Source organism: Triticum aestivum, chromosome 1B (genome assembly GCF_018294505.1).
Source record: "Triticum aestivum cultivar Chinese Spring chromosome 1B, IWGSC CS RefSeq v2.1, whole genome shotgun sequence".
Lineage (NCBI taxonomy): Eukaryota > Viridiplantae > Streptophyta > Magnoliopsida > Poales > Poaceae > Triticum > Triticum aestivum.
This window is the reverse complement of record NC_057795.1, coordinates 550,443,813-550,462,971: the sequence shown is the minus strand read 5'-3', so window position 1 is coordinate 550,462,971 and position 19,159 is coordinate 550,443,813. Positions and strand designations below refer to the sequence as shown.

Genomic DNA, 19,159 nt, shown 5'->3' with positions numbered 1-19,159 from the left:
GAATGCTTGGTTCCCTATGGCCCTGCGCCATTGGCGCAACGAGTCATCTAGTGTTCTAAAATATGAAGTGGCTGGTGATGACTTGAAAAAGTGTGAGCCCTTGAGGCAGCTGATAAATTATATTATTGGTAGTCAACATTATGTTTCACAGTACCTGCAGACTTTGTGGACTGGAACCATCATGTCACCTCCCGCATGTTCATCAGCTCAACGCGCAGGGGACGCTTGATGTACCCGAACCATCTCTTCCCATTGAACTTCTCGCCACTGTCAATCGCCTGCCAGGCCTCCAGGAAAAGCAGGAGATGCACGGACCATAGTTGGCTGGATCAAAATCATAAATCAGCAAGAATGATTAGTCTGAACCGAAATTTCAATTTTCAGAGTTTGACCAATTATAACCGGAGCTCAGATCTTGGCGGCACCCTTGGCAGTTCATCGTGGCCGCCGCCGCCACTACCCGGACCTCCGGAAAGGATTGCACCGATGGAAGTTCGCCATGGCTGCAGGCGCCGCTAGCCACTTCCAGGTGCCACTAACTGAATTCCTTCACAATGAAGAGTACTAAAACACCCAATACACAAAGAAATAGAGAAGAACCAAGCGATGGAAGCCCACACCTCTCGACATGTAGGATCTGGACGAACGATGCATGCATGAAGCAGCTCGTGCGTGAAGCCGTGGACGTCCATCTTGGTAGAGGCCGCCTGCAGGGATGGAATCACGGTGGTATTGCCGTGGAAATGATTGAGGCAGATGACGTCTGAGTTGGCATCATGCTGCCCAAGAGGTCGTCCGTGCTACCAACGACGATGGATATGCAAAGGCGGCGCAGCTAGGACGGTTTGAGGGAGAGGTGGCTGGCGGCAGGGGAGAAGCGGCCGCCAGTGCGTTAGTGTGTTGGTCGTCGTGACAACAGCGGCGGCACGCACAGACCAAAAATAAATTGGAGGAGATATGTAGGAGAAGGGAACGGGGAGGGAATGCTTAGGTAAAGGAAACTTTTGATTTGATGGAGATTTGTGGATCGGCTGATGATCGAGGCGCCGTGGAAAAAACCGTGGAGAGGAAGCCTTTAGGAAGATTGAGCGACGTATGGAATGTTAATTAATTTAATTTTGATGACGTACGGAAAGATTAATTAATGTGATTAAGCGACTTATGGTAAGATTTTATTTAATTGATAATGTGCTATCGGTTTCTCCTTGTTTGTAATGCGTCTAGCTAGGAAAATTTGGAAAGGTTAGGAAAGTTTTTATTGTCAGGTGGTGGGATGTGAGACGAAAATAAACCGGACGGAAAAAAACTCAGTGAAAGTGGTGGGATGAAATAAAACCAGCGAAAAATAACCGGCGGACTATTCACCAACTGCTCTATTAGGAGTACTAGTATAATGCCCGTGCGTTGCCACGGGCTTTTGAAATATTTTGCTCATCGCCCCCTACCCGAGTCGCCGCCTCCGCCGCCGGCCAACCCTCTAAACCGTGCCACAATCTCTAGCGCCCGCGACCTTCCGCACCACAATCTCAATGGTTAGCAATATTATGAAGAAAAGAAGAAGAATCAAGATGGTTCTCCGAAGAAATCATACCATCTCTTGTTGTACATCATGTTCATGGATCGTACGCATGCTCTCTTCTCTCGGCATCATTAGCATATTTTCAGACTACAAAATTTAACACTCGTGTTTTGAATAATCAGTAGTACAAATCAATTTCAAGAACATGTCATGGGTGAATCATTTGGATACTATACTTTAAAAAATCATTCATGCATGGGAGAGATTTGGCAGGTTACACCGAATGCCATTTAGAAAGCCATACCAAATAGAGAGATCCAATTATACTATAAAAGAACTATGTTACACACAAAAAAATGTACTCCCCCCGTCTCAAAATAAATGACTCAAAAGTGACTAAACTTTATACTAAAGTTAGTACAAAGCTGACTCATTTTTGAGTCACTTATTTTGGGACGGATGGAGTAACTTGTAAGCTCAATAATGCTACCTTCTACCTCAAGTCTTCGCATTGATACTGCGGTTCTTGCTTGCGCATACCATTTTGACAGCCATTAAAGGAAGATTTTTAAAATAAGGAGCATGCAATCTAGGCTGAGGATTATACGTGGTTCATGATTCATCATCATCTTTCTTCTGATGTCAATCTAGCCAAGACTGATGGTGGTTTTTGCATTGTTGAACCTTTAGATGCACTGGTAAGTGCATATATAATGAAGCTGCAACAATACAAAGTTAAATTGATTCTTATAAAATGATTAAATAATCTACTCAAGGCATGTTTGAAGATGAAAATTATTTGCAGAAGACCCGTCCGAACTAAATTTTGACATGTTTTGGTCTACAAAATCTTGTGCACCCAGCCTACAGCAAGCCAATGCATCATAAACCAGCGACAACAGCTCGACATGTCTGATGGAAAATCAACCTAACACCAAAACAGGGCGGTACAGACAAGACATGAACCACATCAATCCCTAAGCATACTAAGCAAACAGCCAACTCTAAGCATACTAAGCAAACGTCCGAGCTAAGCATCAAAGTCATTTCCCCTATCGCACAGCCAACTTTACAGTGCCTAATTAAGTTTTGCATCTATCGCACAGCCAACTCTACAGTGCCTAATTAAGTTTTGCATACCCTTTGACCCCCAGCGACCATGAAAAGGAAAGAAAAAATGAATGAAAGGAGACGAGTGGAGATCTCGGGGCAAAAAATTAAAACCTGCTCCATGTGCCATTATTCAACACTTTTTAGTCCTACTTTTGCAAACGTCAAAAATAAGATTACACTGAGTATTTGCCAACGCCTAGAATCTAGGCGCGCCTTTTTTAACTATGATTTTTTTGGACCATGAAATTTGGTCGTACCCTAACAATGTTCGTCATACCTATTTCAGCTATGCACTTTCATTTCATCAGATGAAAGTATTTTTTTTTGGTTGTTCAGAAAGCACAAACATTTTTATTATGAGGTGTATTTTAAATAAAAAATTCGAGAATATTTTTAAAAAATTATCATTTTTATGGTGATGAACATTTTTTTGAAATATTATATTTCATTTGTAATTTTTTGAACTGTTTTTTGTGCTTATACATCCCACAAGCAGTTAAGCAGGCAACAATCCGAAGGCCAAATCGGCAGAGCACTAAGAGCAGCCGTACGAACCGGCCAGTCGTCCAATTCTCAATTCTTTAACTTAGCTGACGCCTGACGGCGCTGTGCGATGACTCCAACCCTCAACTGGTCGGTGGGAGGAGCAGAATATAGAAAACAATTATGCTTCTCCCCTGCTCGGCTACTCCCGGCCTAGCTGCTGCAACGACGGTGGCGGCGGCGCCGCGGCCGACGGCACCACCTGGTCCCTGCAGGGCACCAGCCACCAGCAAGCAAGTCTCCAGCCAAAACAATTAAAAATCAGTATATGAAATAATTGGTTGGAAAGGTGATTAAAAAATTAGAATATAGAAAAAATATATAATGAATTAAAAACATACCCAAAATTTCATGTCGAGATAATGTTTGTCTATCAATTGTTTTGTTTTTTGTGCCATTTGGATGTCATCAAACATAATCTTCCGTACGACCAAATTAAAGCAATCTCGGTCCATGCCTCCATGGGTAAATCATCCTTTAGCATTTGTTGTATTTTTTTTTGAGAGACAAACTAATTGGATATGGCTTTGAACTTGGGATCCATATTTTCCTTATAATGATAAAATAAAGAAAATAGGTAAGAAATACATATGCCACCTTATACATGTCTATGTGTTTACTGGACATTCTACTACAAATTATCACATATCAGTCGGCATCAACAAGGCAATTATGTCACACAGGTAACTACTAACTACATTTTGGTAGATGGTATTAGGCAACCAACACACAAGTAGAGACAGTACTAAAACCTATTTGCTCAGAATTGGATGATGATATTCTAGAATTATTGTTGTCTATGTATGAGAAACCAGTAATAATAATAAATCAACAACAACAGCAGATGTACGTTGGCGGTTGCTAAGGTGATATCTAAATTACACAACCAACTATCTTTAGCTTAGATATTCACCTAAGAGGGGAAATCAGGGATAACCCATGAAATACTACTTCATCCTTATTCATACAAACTTGAAAATGTTGGCAAAATGTGCTACTCTTGCTACCCCAGAAGTTATGGTCATTGACATAAAACTGACTAAAAGATCAGTGCCACCTTTTTTGTTCATCTACTGAATAAAGTGTAGCATCTATGAATATTTCAAGCTTGAATCAAATAGGGAGAAACATAACTTACAGTCTGCACGTTGTTATCATCGAGTGTTACACATGCCTGAGAGCCAAACCTCCTTCGCCTTCACCTGGGTTCTATTAGACGCCTTTGGCACATGCCCGCGCACACACAACAGAGACATCAAAACGAATTATCCTACACTTGAACAACAACATTATAGTTTGGACGAAATTCTATCCATCGATGCCAAAGTTCAGAACCATGCCCACAAAAACATAATACAAAATATATGACGCAGGCAAGACGCTGCTGCAGCTGAAGCTGGCAAGAGAAAATAATTCTTATTAATAAGTGAAGTAAACACATATGACTCAGCCATGCTAAACCATTAGCATAAAATGAACTATTAGCTAGGCTGATAAACTCATATGATTTTAGTTCTAACTGGTCCCGAATTTCCAGACAGTTACCTTCGTGTTGTCAAGTGACATTCACCTCCAAGGAAAAACTTGTTAGCCTCATCATTCCCAGTGTAAGCAAGAACCTATAAATTAACAGAATAAAAATGCATCAAAAACAGGAGCAAGCACGTTAAAATGCAAGCCAAATTGATGTATATATTTCCTTGCAGCAAAACAACATGACAAAATGATGAAGTATCACAGTGGCCCAGATTTTTGCATTCTTTCTAAAACAGAACATGGATCCCTCATTGCAAGAACTAAAGCGTGGAAGAACTAAATAAAAGTAGGGGTCGCAACATGTAAAGTGTTTATCCTCAGCGTGCTAGTAATCCCAATTCGGTAGCTACTGTCAGTTTAATTATTTGTTTGAAACATTCTCCCATGTGGTTGGCTAATGCTGCCCAGTTCTACTTTTAGGAAATGGTGGTAAGTTATGAAATTTTAATCCTAGTAGAACGCCCGTGCGTTGCCACGAGCTTTTGATAAACAACTAAAATTAAGATGCTACTCGCAGACAATGCCATCTCAGCTAACACATCTTCTTTTTGGACAATCAGCTAACTAACATCTTAGTATCAAACATAACAATGTTATTGACAACTAAAAAAATTGATTTTTTAGTCTATTCATTCATCTCAGCACAACCGGAGTCCAAAAAATGACGCATACAATCCGGCAGGTACCTAACCCAAGTTTTACATAACTTATTTGCACAACCATGGTTCGCTAGCAGATGAGCAGCTCCATTAGCCAAGCGTCTCACTCATGCCACCCTAAATTCCTCCTTGGTCACATGCACTATTTTAGGCCAACTCTAATGCATTGACCCAAACGGACACAAAATTTGTGGCTGCTACTCCATTTCAAACAAAGAGGTGTTGGTATAGCCACCGAGGCCGGCCAGGGCATCCACCCCCGCCACGTCCTCTGCATGGCGCCATAACACATGGGTGGAGCGCCACCGTGCCTAGCGTCAGAGGGGCGGCACGAGCAAGCATTGCATCGGGGAACCTACAGGCGCCCGCCATTGCACACTGCATCGGGGAACCTGCAAGCACCGTTGCGTGCAATCCAGCCATCGAGCGCCGCCTAGGTGGGCAACGCTAGAGGGAGTGCCGCCTGGATGGAGGATGCTCGTGCACTGCTACGGGTTGAAGCCAAACGCCAGTTGAAACAGAATAATAAAATATAGACACAATGATCAAATTATTCTTTTAATTCAGTAATATGTGTTAAGCATGATGGCATCTGGTTTTTGTCATACATCGACAAATACCCGTGCATTGGTACGTGTCTTCAATAAATAAAGCGTTAGTAAGAGAACACAAGTTATTGTCGGTCTCCTATCCTCCGTTTTCTTTGTCTATCACTTGGCTTCCATTCTCCCTTTCTCTCTCTCCCTCACCACATGCTCCTTGACACAACAAGCTATATTATTAAGCACAATCAGAACAGTATATTATTGACGGTTAATTGCAGAGTTAAACCGAATTCATTTCAAGGCACCTAAACTGATTTCTAAACCATCAAATATAGAGTTGATTACAAGGTGAGCAAAACAAAAAACAAAATCTACAAAGAGAAAAAAAATCTTAAACCTAAAAGCTATACAGGAGTAGCTAAATGTAAGGACATCAAGACCCAATTCTTAAAAAGAGATTTACGAGCTGCATTTTGATACCTGTGAGATCATAGGAGTAGGCCGTCCATGCTGGCAGTTTCCGTCCACGCTGGCAGTTTCATTTTCATGGTTGAAGATCGTCGCATTGCATCACTTCAAGAGGTTATGGGAGAACATCCGTAGAATCCCTGAAGCAATCCCAAGCTCTTGTTAATGATGTAGTAGATCAAGAAATGATATCAGGAATGGATAAAAATATCGAGCATCAACTTCTGTAATAGAAAAATATTCCAAAGGAAAGCTCTTAAAAAATCTTATTTGCTCACACTAAGAGATAAAACTATCTTGAGTTTTGTTACTGTCAAGGTTGACAATTATAGACTCATCAATAGCAATACAACAAAGATTAGCAAATTCAGTCTTAATTTATAGAAGGACAACTGTAAGTCTTGTATATAGAATTCATTCAACAGGTTTAGGACCCTAAACGTAAGAAAATGTATTGGCATATCTTTAGCACTATAAATGAAGATAATTTTATGGTCTATTTATGCCACCTGATAAATTAGAAATGAGCTTCTTACATGTACCAACCGGATGTGAACTTTTGTCTAGAATTTCAGTTAAGCATGCGCTGTACTTAGTGGAATATCAGTGTGAACTCACGCATGTGTGTGCGCGCACACACACAAACACATACACACAGAAGGAAGCCCTCGTTTGACCCGGAAAGGGAAATCTTGCCCACGCACTCCGCAGGCGAGCTCGTCCAATCTTGCCGCCACTCCGTCTCCCCGGCTGCAGTTCTACGCCTCCATCCCTTGCCACTCCACATCCCCCATCCCCGAATCGCTTTCGTCAACAGCCACCAGTCGCCGCCGCCATCGACGAGGTTACCTTCATCACCGCCACCACAACACGATGCCTCGCCATCATCTCCATGCCCCCATCAGTCGCATCCACTGATCAAATAGTAGGACCTACAAACTGGTTATACACTCAAAAACTGAGCAGGCAAGATCGGTGAGAGCCAAACCGGATTCAAACTCCCAAGCAAAGAAGGGCACCTCTGCATCAGTTCCATAGTCACACGATACGCAACAGATAGAGATTTTCCCATCAGATGAGTAGACAATGTTGCGAACCTCCCCAGACCATTCTGCAAAATGCCACCCCCTGACGCACCCTGCCATTTTTCTGTTGGACGCTCCCTTTCCAGCTCGGTTTCTCGCCGTAGCGGTACATTTCTTGCTGGAGCCCTCCCCTTTAAAACTGGATGATGCCCACCTCACCTTCGCCATGGTGCCCTCTCTGCTTCACATAAGTATATACTCTGATTGTTTGAAATGGACCAATGAATATATATTGTTATATCGATGTCGATGACATAGTCGCATATCTACCTGAACCAACTCATGAGTTTGTTATTCTAAAAAAAACAATCGGAATAGTTCAGTGCATGCTTTTGTTATATATTTGTCATCTTTGCAATGATGGATTTCTTGTTCTTTATACTGTAACGAATTTTGAAATGCAATGTCTAGTTTTCAAATAAAGTAAGTTTGTTGACACATTAACACAAACGCATAGGTCAGACTGGAGAGACTGGTTAGTGAAAAAGGAAATGTGGAATATGAACATTAAGGGAGCCAGGCATGGGGTACTGGGGAGATGATCAAACCCGACCTAAACTGTACAGGTAGGAAAAAACAACAAATATTACCACAACCACGGTGCAAGGCCAAAGATGAACTATATAATCAGCATGACACTACGAAATACTATAATTATATATATATATATATATATATATATATATATATATATATATATATATCGGATTCCTATACTGTGAAGTGGAGTACAAGCAGTACAAGTGACATACCCGCTGGTCAAGAGCAGGCCAAGGCAGAAACTCCCAGCTTGGTGCAGAGCAAAATTCATCGCTTGGCCATGGCCCCCGTGCAGATGGTAAGTGTGGTGTGGGATATGCAGCCGCCGCTCGCCTCAATGGCGAGGTGTCCCACATTACGGAGCCACGCCATTGTTCATGGTCCACTTTCCTCCGCTCTTCGTCCGATTATATTCCACTAAATAAGCAAGAAGTGAAATGAGAATTCACTTCGAGTTATAATATTCCAGAAGTACACATCTCCAGATATTTACATCGTAGAGGCACACATATTTGAGATGAGACACCAAATTCCATAAAGAAAATAAGGTCTTGTTACCCTTAGAGCTCACTATACAGATCATAAAACTGTAAACTACCCCAATTTCTCTGCTGCAATGTGCACAAAATATTCAGTTCAGAACTGACAGATTCCAATTGTGTCATGTCCTAGTTCTGGCAACTCTCTTTTTCTTTTCTTCATTGCCACAACACATGGCATTTATCCTGATACATTTATGCGCGTGGCCAGCGGATGCCCGGCTGGAACCTGCCTGGGCAGCCTGGATCGGGAAGATGGCTGGTTCTGCTACAGCAGCCACCTGCCGCCGCCGTGCCCTTTAGCTCCAGCAACAGACCTAAGATGAGTTCGGCGATAAAGATGCGGGGTAGACTCAGGCCGCCACTAACACTTACCCTTGCTCGTCGTTGACCTCCAGCCGCGTCCGCCCTGAGTGCACTGACCTCGCTCCCTCAACCCTTCTAGCCACACGCGCCTACTGCGGCCGCTGCGGGAGAGAAAGGAGACCCCAGGCACGGGAGGGGCGTGGTGACCAAGGGAGTAGGCAGCCGCAGCAGCCATGAGGGAGGGCTCGTCCTCGTCCACCTGAAGCAGTAGGAGCAGCAGCTGGTCCAGATCCGAGCAACCTGCACAGAAAACAAAGGAAAGGAAAGGAAAGGAATCACAAGGAGGGGCATGAAGAAACCGACAAGACAAGGGAAGGAGGCGCGCGCACCATGGTCGGAGGTCGCCGGAGATGGCCTGCAGCCGGCGCGCGTCCTTTCCTTGGAGGTTGAGGCGTTGGACCTCCACGGGTAGCTAGGGTTTCGGGCGTCTCAGTCCATGGCTAAAGGGAGGGTCGGACCTCCATGGACGACCTCGAGGGACGGCGGCCCGCCGGTGCGGCTGCGGATCTAGGCGCTGCCTCCCTTTGCCGTCGGATCCCTTCCATTCCCTTCCCTCCCTTGGGAGAGGGAGAGAAGGTGAGGGGGAGGAGGAGGCCGCCGGCGGTGTCGCCATGGCCGGGCAAGGCTCCTCCCGCCTGCCTGCTAGGTCGCTGTGGCATCGGGTGGGCAAGGGTTTCGCCCGAGCTGCTGGAGAGACGGGTTGACGAAGAGGGCGGGGTAGAGGGAGGTCGCCGGCGTGGATGGGAGAGAGGAGGCCGCCAGCGAGGCATGTCGCCGGGGAAGATGGGATCAGCGGCGGCGGTGTTCACACCCTAGGAAACAGATCGAGAAAGGAGTCGAGGGGGCCTCGTTCATTTGATTTCGCTCGTGGGCAGTCTCGCTCGTGCGTGCGAGTCCTGGTTTTTTTCGTAGGTTTTTCTAGGGCGAAAAAAAACCGGACGAAAGTGGTGGGACGAAAAAAAACCTGGAAGCGAGACTACCAACTGCTCCATTAGGAGTAGAGATAGATTGTAGGCGGTTTAATCTTTAAAGAAATTATAACCCGCCAGGTACCATTAGCCCTCTCTTAAACCGCTGAATCGCCTTTAATGTCAGAATCTGGTTTAACATGTACATACGTTTCAATGTCTTCTCCCTCCGTCCTTGCGCCGGTTTATACGCGTCAGTCATGAATCTTAAACCGGCATTGATCCTCTTTTCCAGCTTTTCGTTGAAATGGCCAAACAATTCTATGCTTGCAATTGGGTCCCTTCCCGAGTTACTGAAGAGCAATTAAATGGGTTCGTTGCCACTGGCGTTTTAGCAAAGAAGGAAGTCATACGCTGGAGAGTTCCCGGTCCAGAAAATCCTCCTGAGCCCAAAGATGGGGAGGTGATTGCATTTTGCTAATCATCTGGGCCAAGGGTTTAGCCCTCCCAGATCAAAATTCTTCTGTGACGTTCTTGTTAGCTTACAAATCCGCCCCAAGATATTGGACCGAACTCCGTGTCCAATATTTGCAATTTCCAAGTATTTTGTGAGGCTTATCTGCAAGAAGAACCTATTGTTGAGTTTTTTCGGGACTTCTTTTACTTAAACCGTCGTACTGAATTTACGGACGGTCCCAACACTGAGCTTGGCGACATTTCAATTCAGAAGAGAAAGGATGTCAACTTCCCTCACACCAAACATCATAGCCACCCCAAAGATCGGAATCAGACTTGGTTTCACTGCCGAAATACAACTCCGGACGATGAAAATCCTGTGCCTGGTTATCGTGCTCACCGGCTTACCAATAAGCATCCAGTTCCTCAACGACTAACTGCCAAGGAACGATCAAAATACGCCCCTCAGCTATCAAAACTCAGAGCTTTTGTTGCAAACGGACCGACATGCATTGATTTTTTTCGATGCTGGGTTTCTTGGAGCATTATGCCTTTAAGCCGTCGCCCCAGTTTAATGTGTGAATACACAGGGGATCTGAAAGACCCTCAGCGTCATATTGACATGTAGCTCACTGATGATGAAGTCACCGTATCTGTCAAGAAAATGCTTGATGAACCAGTGGCTGTATGCAGCAAAGTAGGGCTTAGTCCCTTCTGTGCTTCCAACAAACCGCCAGCTGTAAGAATTGCCTCATTTTTGTCTTAATCCATCCCCTCTTAAACATTCCTTTATAACTTGTTGTCCATCTGTGTAGGGTGATGATCCGTTCTGGAAGAGGAAATCACAGGATAAACCGGCAAAGGCGCAGGATAAACCGGTGAGAGCGCCTCGCATCAAGACCAAAGCTACAAAGAAACCTACGAAGAAGAAAACCGTCGAGTCCCCTATCCTGCCAAATGAGGAAGAACTTGATGATCTGGAATCAGAGGTAGCCCTTGACTCTCTTGGTTCTTTTTTCATACACCTCATTGACAATGATCATTATCAGGATGACGCGGAAGCTAGCCACGCTAGTGATGTAGAGGTAACTATTCTTTCTTCCGACTCAGATCCTGTGCCAACACAAAAAATCCGTCGAGCAGTCCAGAAAGTAAAATTTTCACGCCCTCTTGCTTATTCGGATCCGCACTTTCTTTTGAAGACACAACAGCATGAAGCTCGCCGCACAACTCGGCATAGCGGCCAAGTGGTGACCTCCTCCGATTTACCGAACTCCCCAGTTCGTAAAAGCCGCCAAGAGGTTTCTTATACTCCTAACACACTTTGTCCTAAAGCGGGTTACTTCCGATATCCTCTTAATCCGTCTGACTCAAATTATCAGGGAACCTCCCATTCATCATCCGGCGAGTCATCGGCCACACAACTCCCTCCCCTCAAAATTGTTCCTGAGTAAGTATATTACACTTAACCCTTTATGCCTTGTACTTGTTTATTATACTAACTTTTGTGTCTGTTCTTTTCCATGCCAAAGCCAGACTTAGCAAGAAAGCCAAGTTGAATAAACCGACCGATGATAATCCGGTCATTGAACCGGAGAAGACCCCAGGAACCTTTGATCTGAATGCTGATACCATCCTAGATGATCCGGTACCTCAGGTTCAGGACACTTTTGTTGAACCGGTAAAGATAAACCCGACGAGCCAATCTGCTGATCCGCCAAGCCCATCTGCTGATCCACCAAGCCCAGCAAAAACAACTGATAAACCGGCAAGCCCAGCCGAGACTACTGATGGCACCACGGATGATATTATGATTACCGGTGTTAGTCATACTGCTCCTGCCAACCCTGTCGCTTTATCAAAGCATAGTGCCAAGGAAGAGTTTTCCGCTATGGACAAGGGCAAGTGGAAAACAGACTTATCAAGCTATGCCCACCTCAATGCTCAGGACATTCATTCTGGATATTTAAAACGCTTGTACACAAGCCGCGACTATGAAGCCGGTTTAGTAGGTCTGATGAAGGAGCGATATGAGGTGAATATCAATTACTTTGCAGAAGTTCTTTGTTCTTAGAACCGGCTTAAATTATCAACTCCAGTAACCCCCAAGTGTCGGTTCATAATATTGATTTGAACCAGGACTTGTGGTAGGATCAATATTTAATTTTGCTGGCATAGCCCCCATGGACCGGTTTATACCTTTAGGATGAACCGGTACATCTTCTGTCATGCAGCTTCCAAAATTTCTGATAATCATCAATGTAATCCGGTTGAATAGGAAAAAACCATATCCTGAATTGGAGAAAATATGCATTAGCCCCCAAGTGACAAGTGGATAACTTGTTATGTGCTTGGGACTCTGAAAACGACAGTTGATAAAAAGCAATATGCATTAGCCCCCAATTGCCAAGTGTATAACTTGTTATGTGCTTGGGACTTCAAACATGTACCATCAGCTCAGTAAATGTCTCTTGCAGGTGATATGTCTCCAACGTATCTATAATTTTTGATTGTTCCATGCTATTATATTACCCGTTTTGGATGTTTATAGGCTTTATTATACACTTTTATATCATTTTTGGGACTAACCTACTAACCGGAGGCCCAACCCATATTGTTGTTTTCTTGCCTATTTCAGTATTTCGAAGAAAAGGAATATCAAATGGAGTCCAAACGGAATGAAACCTTCGGGAGCGTGATTTTTGGAACGAACATGATCCAGGAGACTTGCAGTTGAAGGCAAGGAAGCTTCGAGGTGGTCAGGAGGGTGGGGGGCGCACCCACCCCCTGGGTGCGCCCCCAGTCTCGTGGGCCCCTCGAGGCTCCTCCGACCAACTTCTTTCTCCTATATATTCCCATATACCCTAAAAACATCGAAGAACACAATAGATCTGGAGTTCCGCCGCCGCCAAGCCTCTGTAGCCACCAAAAACCTCTCGGGAGCCCATTCCAGCACCCTGCCGGAGGGGGGGATCCCTCACCGGTGGCCATCTTCATCATCCTGGCGCTCTCCATGACGAGGAGGGAGTATTTCACCCTCCGGGCTGAGGGTATGTACCAGTAGCTATGTGTTTGATCTCTCTCTCTCTCTCTCTCTCTCTCTTGTGTTCTCTCTATGGCACGATCTTGATGTATCACGAGCTTTGCTATTATAGTTGGATCTTATGATGTTTCTTCCCCTCTACTCTCTTGTGATGAATTGAGTTTTCCCTTTGAAGTTATCTTGTCGGATTGAGTCTTTAAGGATTTGAGAACACTTTATGTATGTCTTGCCGTGCTTATCTGTGGTGACAATGGGATATTCACGTGATCCACTTGATGTATGTTTTGGTGATCAATTTGCGGGTTCCGCCCATGAACCTATGCATAGGGGTTGGCACACATTTTCGTCTTGACTCTCTGGTAGAAACTTTGGGGCACTCTTTGAAGTACTTTGTGTTGGTTGAATAGATGAATCTGAGATTGTATGATGCATATCGTATATTCATGCCTACGGATACTTGAGGTGACAATGGAGTATCTAGGTGACATTAGGGTTTTGGTTGATCTGTGTCTTAAGGTGTTATTCTAGTATGAACTCTATGATAGATTGAATGGAAAGAATAGCTTCATGTTATTTTACTACGGACTCTTGAATAGATAGAACAGAAAGGATAACTTTGAGGTGGTTTCGTACCCTACCATGATCTCTTCGTTTGTTCTCCGCTATTAGTGGCTTTGGAGTGACTCTTTGTTGCATGTTGAGGGATTGTTATATGATATGTCTCCAACGTATCTATAATTTTTGATTGTTCCATGCTATTATATTACCCCTTTTGGATGTTTATGGGCTTTATTTTCCACATTTATATCATTTTTTGGACTAACCTACTAACCGGAGGCCCAGCCCGTATTGCTGTTTGTTTTTTGCCTATTTCAGTATTCTGAAGAAAAGGAATATCAAATGGAGTCCAAACGGAATGAAACCTTTGGGAGCGTGATTTTTAGAACGAACAAGATCCAGAGGACTTGGAGTGCTAGTCAAGAAGCAGCCGAGGCCTCCACGAGATAGGAGGGCGCGCCCCCCGTCCTATAGGGTGCCCCCTGTCTCGTGGGCCCCTCGGGCGGCCACCAACGTACTTCTTCCTCCTATATAAGCCTACGTACCCCGAAAACATCTAGGGAGCAACCAAAACACAATTTCCACCGCCGTAACCTTCTGTATCCACGAGATCCCATGTTGGAGCCTTCACCGGCGTTCTGCCGGATGGGGAATTGACCATGGAGGGCCTCTAGATCAACATCCTTGCCCCTCCGATGAGTTGTGAGTAGTTTACCACAGACCTACGGGTCCATAGTTATTAGCTAGATGGCTTATTCTCTCTTTTTGTATCTCAATACAATGTTCTCCCCCTCTCTTGTGGAGATCTATTCGATGTAAACTCTTTTTGCGGTGTGTTTGTCGAGATCCGATGAATTGTGGGTTTATGATCAAGTTTATCTATGAGAAATATTTGAATCTCATCTGAATTCTTTTATGTATGATTGAGTTATCTTTGCAAGTCTCTTCGAATTATCAGTTTGGTTTGGCCTACTAGATTGATCTTTCTTGCCATGGGAGAAGTGCTTAGCTTTGGGTTCAATCTTGCGGTGTCCTTACCCAGTGACAAAAAGGGTTGCAAGGCACGTCTTGTATTGTTGCCATCGAGGATAAAAAGATGGGGTTTATATCATACTGCTTGAGTTTATCCCTCTACATCATGTCATCTTGCTAAAGGCGTTACTCTGTTCTTATGAACTTAATACTCTAGATGCAGGCAGGAGTCGGTCGATGTGTGGAGTAATAGTAGTAGATGCAGGCAGGAGTCGGTCTACTTGTTGCGGACGTGATGCCTATATACATGATCATGCCTAGATAATCTCATAATTATTCACTTTTCTATCAATTGCTCGACAGTAGTGTGTTCACCCACCGTAATACTTATGCTATCTTGAGAGAAGCCTCTAGTGAAACCTATGGCCCCCGGGTCTATCTCTTATCATATTTGCTTCCAATCTACTTTTATTTGCATCTTTACTTTTTGCATCTATATTATAAAATATCAAAAATATATTTATCTTATCATACTATCTCTATTAGATCTCACTTTCGTAAGTGGCCGTGAAGGGATTGACAACCCCTTTATTGCGTTGGTTGTGAGTTCTTTGTTTGTTTGTGTAGGTGCGTGGGACTTTTGAGGAGCCTCCTACTGGATTGATACCTTGGTTCTCAAAAGCTGAGGGAAATACTTACGCTACTATTGTTGCATCACCCTTTCCTCTTCAAGGAAAACCAACGCAAGCTCAAGACGTAGCAAGAAAGATTTCTGGCGCCGTTGCCGGGGAGGTCTTCGCTCAAGTCAAGACATACCAAGTACCCATCACAAATCCATCTCCCTCGCATTTACATTATTTGCCATTTGCCTCTCGTTTTCCTCTCCCCCACTTCACCCTTGTCATTTTATTCGCCCTCTCTTTCCCAATCTCCTCCTCTCTCTTTCGCTTACCTTTTTTCTGTTTGCTTGTGTGTTGGATTACTTGTTGCCATGGCGCAAGATAATACCAAATTGTGTGATTTATCGAATACCAATAATAATGATTTCCTTAGTACTCCGGTTGCTCCTCTTAATGATGTTGAGTCTTGTGAAATTAATACTGCTTTGCTGAATCTTGTTATGAAATATCAATTCGCCGGCCTTCCTAGTGAAGATGTCGCTACTCATCTAAACAACTTTGTTGAATTGTGTGATATGCAAAAGAAGAAAGATACGGATAACAATATTGTCAAATTGAAGTTATTTCCGTTTTCACTTAGAGATCGTGCTAAAGTTCGGTTTTCGTCTTTGCCTAAAAATAGTATTGATTCTTGGAACAAGTGCAAAGATGTTTTTATCTCTAAGTATTCTCCTCCGCTAAGATCATTACTCTTAGGAAAGATATTATGAATTTTAAACAACTTGATCATGAGCATGTTGCCCAATCTTGAGAAAGAATGAAATTGATGCTTCACAATTGCGCTACTCATGGTTTGAATTTATGGATGATCATACAAAAATTTTATGCCGATTTGAACTTTGCTTCTAGAAATCTCTTAAATTCGGCCGCGAGAGGCACGCTTATGGAAATCACGTTAGGATATGCTACAAAACTTCTTGATAATATTATGGCTAATTATTCTCAATGGCACACTGAAAGATCTTCTAGTAAAAAGGTGCATGCTATAGAAGAAATCAATGTTTTGAGTGGAAAGATGGATGAACTTATGAAATTATTTGCTACTAAAAATACTCCTCTTGATCCCAATGATATGCCTTTGTTTACTTTGATTGAGAATAATAATGAATCTATGGATGTGAATTTCGTTGGTAGGAATAGTTTTGGAAACAATGCTTATAGAGGAAACTTTAATGCTAGACCGTTCCCTAGTAATTCCTCTAATAATTATGGAAATTCCTACAATAATTCTTATGGTAATTTCAATAAGATTCCCTCTGATTTTGAGAATAGTGTGAAAGAATTTATGATTTCTCAAAAGGATTTTAATGCTTTGCTTGAAGAAAAATTGCTCAAAGTTGATGATTTGGCTAGGAACGTTGATAGACTTTCGCTTGATGTTGATTCTCTTAAACTTAGATCTTATCCTCCTAAGCATGATATCAATGAGTCTCTCTAAGCCATGAGAATTTCCATTGATGAGTGCAAGGAAAGAACCGCTAGATTGCGTGCAAAGAAAGATTGCTTTATAAAAGCATGTTCTTCTAGTTTCCATGAAAATAACGATGAAGATCTTAAAGTTATTGATGCGTCTCCTATTAGATCTATGTTTTGCAATATGAATCTTGATAATTATGGGACTGATGATGAGTGAACTTTACCTAGAAGGCGTCCCAAAAATTCAAAGTTTTTAGATCTTGATGCTAAATTTGGTAAAAGTGGGATTGGAGATGTCACAACTTTAAATAGTATTGAACCCACTATCTCGGATTTCAAGGATTTTGATTATGATAATTGTTCTTTAGAAGGTTGTATTTCCTTGTTGCAATCCGTTGTTAATTCTCCTCATGCTTATAGCCAAAATAAAGCTTTTACCAAACATATCTTTGATGCCTTGATGCAATCTTATGATGAAAAACTTAATTTGGAAGTTTCTATACCTAGAAAACTTAATGATGAGTGGGAACCTACTATAAAGATTAGAATTAAAGATCATGAGTGTTTTGCTTTGTGTGATTTGGGTGCTAGTGTTTCCACGATTCCGAAAACTTTATGTGATATTCTAGGTTTCCATGTTCTTGATGATTGCTCTTTAAATTTGCACCTTGCAGATTCCACCATTAAAAAGCCAATGGGAAGGATCAATGATGTTCTCATTGTTGCAAATAGAAATTTTGTGCCCGTAGATTTTATCGTTCTTGATATAGATTGCAATCTTTCTTGCCCTATTATTCTTGGTAGACCTTTCCTTAGAACGATTGGCGCGATTATTGATATGAAGGAAGGGAATATTAGATTCCAATTTCCATTAAAGAAAGGCATGGAGCACTTTCCAAGAAAGAAAGTCAAATTACCTTATGAATCTTTCATGCGAGCTACTTATGAATTTAGTGCGAAAGATGGCACTCGTTAAATCTATCTTCGCTTTTATGCCTATCTAGGGGCGTTAAACGATAGCGCTTGTTGGGAGGCAACCCAATTTTCTTTGTGTTTTTTGTTTTTGTTCCTGTTTAGTAATAAATCTTGCATTTACCTTCTGTTTAGATGTGTTTTATCTTTTAATTAGTGTTTGTGCCAAGTAGAACCTATAGGATAACCTATGATGATAGTTGATTTGATTCTGCTGAAAAACAGAAACTTTGCGTGCACGAATTTAGTTTTGTTAAATCACAGAAACGTGATTTTGCGTTGAATATTTTTTATGCTGATCAATAGATAAATTGTCCAGGACTTCCTATTTTTGTAGGAGTTTTAGAGTTCCAGAAGTTTGCGTTAGTTACAGATTGCTACAGACTGTTCTGTTTTTGACAGATTCTGTTTTTCGTGTGTTGTTTGCTTATTTTGATGAATCTATGGCTAGTAAAATAGTTTATAAACCATAGAGAAGTTGGAATACAGTAGGTTTAACACCAAAATAAATAAATAATGAGTTCATTACAGTACCTTATCTGGTGGTTTTGTTTTCTTTCACTAACGGAGCTTATAAGATTTCCTGTTAAGTTTTGTGTTGTGAAGTTTTCAAGTTTTGGGTAAAGCTTTTATGGGCTATGGAATAAGGAGTGGCAAGAGCCTAAGCTTGGGGATGCCCAAGGCACCCCAAGATATTCAAGGATAGCCAAAAGGCTAAGCTTGGGGATGCCCCAGGAAGGCATCCCCTCTTTCATCTTCGTTCATTAGTAACTTTACTTGGAGCTATATTTTTATTCGCCACATGATATGTGTTTTGCTTGGAGCGTCGTGTATTATATTAGTCTTTGCTTTTTAGTTTACCACAATCATCCTTGCTGTACACACCTTTTGGGAGAAGCCTATTTGATTAGAATTTGCTAGAATACTCTATGTGCTTCACTTATATCTTTTGAGCTTGATAGTTTTTGCTCTAGTGCTTCACTTATATCTTTTAGAGCACGGCGGTGGCTTATTTTTGTAGAAATTGCTAGTCTCTCATGCTTCACTTATATCTTTTTGAGAGTCTTTTAGAACAGCATGGTATTTTCTATGGTTACAAATTTGGTCCTAGAATGATGAGCATCCAAGTTGGGTATAATAAAAACTATCATAGGAAGTGAATTGGATGCTATGATCAATTTGATGCTTGATAATTGTTTTGAGATATAAAGGTAGTAATGCTAGGGTCATGCTAGTGGGTA

The 19,159-nt window shown here is 42.4% G+C and overlaps 1 long non-coding RNA gene across 7 annotated transcripts; it reads right to left on the bottom strand.

The window, feature by feature from the left end:
* Window positions 1-2,734: 2,734 nt before the first annotated feature.
* On the bottom strand, window positions 2,735-9,791 carry LOC123137689 (uncharacterized). 7 transcript variants are annotated; one of them, XR_006468459.1, is made up of 10 exons: window positions 9,243-9,791; window positions 8,923-9,153; window positions 8,221-8,844; window positions 7,403-7,646; window positions 6,920-7,322; window positions 6,396-6,523; window positions 4,721-4,794; window positions 4,314-4,571; window positions 3,517-3,725; window positions 2,735-3,414 (listed from the first exon to the last, which is right to left on the bottom strand). It is a non-coding gene; the product is annotated as an uncharacterized lncRNA (long non-coding RNA). The 7 variants fall into 7 exon arrangements; XR_006468465.1 differs by having other exon boundaries at window positions 6,396-7,322; window positions 8,221-8,425; window positions 8,502-8,844; window positions 9,243-9,789; XR_006468456.1 differs by having other exon boundaries at window positions 6,396-7,322; window positions 9,243-9,789.
* Between the last annotated feature and the right edge of the window lie 9,368 nt (window positions 9,792-19,159).